General features: G+C 51.8%; 1 long non-coding RNA gene across 1 annotated transcript; it reads left to right on the top strand.

The window, feature by feature from the left end:
• Positions 1-9: 9 nt before the first annotated feature.
• LOC122191761 lies at positions 10-1,356 on the top strand. Its single transcript, XR_006182457.1, has 2 exons — positions 10-140; positions 1,182-1,356. It is a non-coding gene; the product is annotated as an uncharacterized LOC122191761 (long non-coding RNA).
• The last annotated feature ends 151 nt before the right edge of the window (positions 1,357-1,507 follow it).

Raw genomic sequence — 1,507 nt, 5'->3', positions numbered from 1 at the left:
TAGCCACCTGCATGGCCTGTTCCTGCTTTCTGTTTTCCCCAGGTGGCTTTGTGCTTCCCAAGGAGTGCGTGGACCTTTCTGATGGGAGTGAGCAGCAAGGAACCGACTGAATCATAGAATCACAAGGTTGGAAACAGCCTGTAAGAGTCTCAGCTATAGAGATCCTATAAGGGTCTCAGCTTCCTTCCTGCCCTGCGCTTGACTGAGGGACCCTGCAACAAGCTCACGAGGTGGCCATGGGCCCAGCTCTGCCAGCTTTCACTGCGAAAGGGAGCAGTTCAGGGAAAGACACAGCCTGGGTGAGCCTGAGCTTTACTCTAGCATCTGAGGGAGCTATGGACATCAGCTGTGGACGTGACTCATAAAGGTGTGGGTCAGCTGTTGATGTTCAGTGTTCTTAAACAGCCCAGCTGTATCTCCAAGGCTGTAGTCACAATTTCTCTGCGAGGCTGAGATACCCTGAGGATCATGGCGTCTCTCATTTTGCTCTCACGCCCTTGCTCACGGTCTCTGAGGAACGACTTGAGCCCTGTGACCACGTCCTCGCTCATGTGCTGGAGTCACTTTTATGCATTTTGGTGTCAGGGCTCTTGAGGCAAAATGTGCCTGGACACTGCCACACATTTAATGCCTTTCTGCGGTGCACACTGGAGGATGCAGAACTGGCTGCGTCTGTGATGCTTTATGAATCTGGTCTGACCTATTTCAGCAGCAGTGAGAACTCTTCTCAGCTAGTCTAACCCTTAGAGCAGCATAGAGTGACCGGTGCTACCTGGGGATAAGTCTTTTTTTCTACTTTCTATCCCAAGTCCTTCCCTTTCCACGGAAACAGCAGAAGTGGTCCTTCAGAGCTGATTTACCCCCTGCACCTGCTGTGTTTCTTTTCACTATTTGTGGATGAGCAAGTGTCCCTTTAGGGATGAGCATCTCTTTGCTCCTTCCATTTTACAGCTCATAGCAGGGTGCCCAGGACACCCCACAGTTGTGGGGAGCAGCTGGCACAAGTAAGTCCTGAGGCTGCAGCAAAAATTTTGGGTCATTTCCAGTGGCTCAGTGGGAGCTTGCAGAGGCAAAAAGCAGCTGGAGAAGTGCTCTGCAGTTCTGTGCTGGTTTGCAGATTCCTCAGGAGAGGTTCCTGGGTCATCTGGCTTCCACCAAGAGTGCTCCTCTTCTCTCCACAGATCACATCCCAGGTGCTGTCTGTCTGTCTGTGGTAGGTTCCAGAGCAAGGAGGCCTCTCCGTGCCATCGCTGCACATTGATTTCAGCCTGTGGCACCCACACTGGGACACATGGATGCTCCAGGAAACAGCTGTGAACCCTGGGGCTGGAATAAAGATGCCAAAAACAGTGTAGAGGTAAGTCTCAGTTTGTGCAGGGAACTCTTAGGAAACACACCTGCTAAGGTGAAGCTGTTTTTCCCCTGCAACCTAGCCCTAATTCCAGGAATCAAGCATACCCCACACACCACCAGCTGGGACCATCCAGTGAGGTTTGTTTTGGGTGCT

The sequence above is a fragment of the Lagopus leucura genome, unplaced genomic scaffold (genome assembly GCF_019238085.1).
Source record: "Lagopus leucura isolate 7727_CA_CO unplaced genomic scaffold, USGS_WTPT01 34585-0_obj-0_obj, whole genome shotgun sequence".
Classification (NCBI taxonomy): domain Eukaryota; kingdom Metazoa; phylum Chordata; class Aves; order Galliformes; family Phasianidae; genus Lagopus; species Lagopus leucura.
The sequence above is the reverse complement of the archived record's forward strand: the minus strand, read 5'-3'. Positions and strand labels throughout refer to the sequence as shown.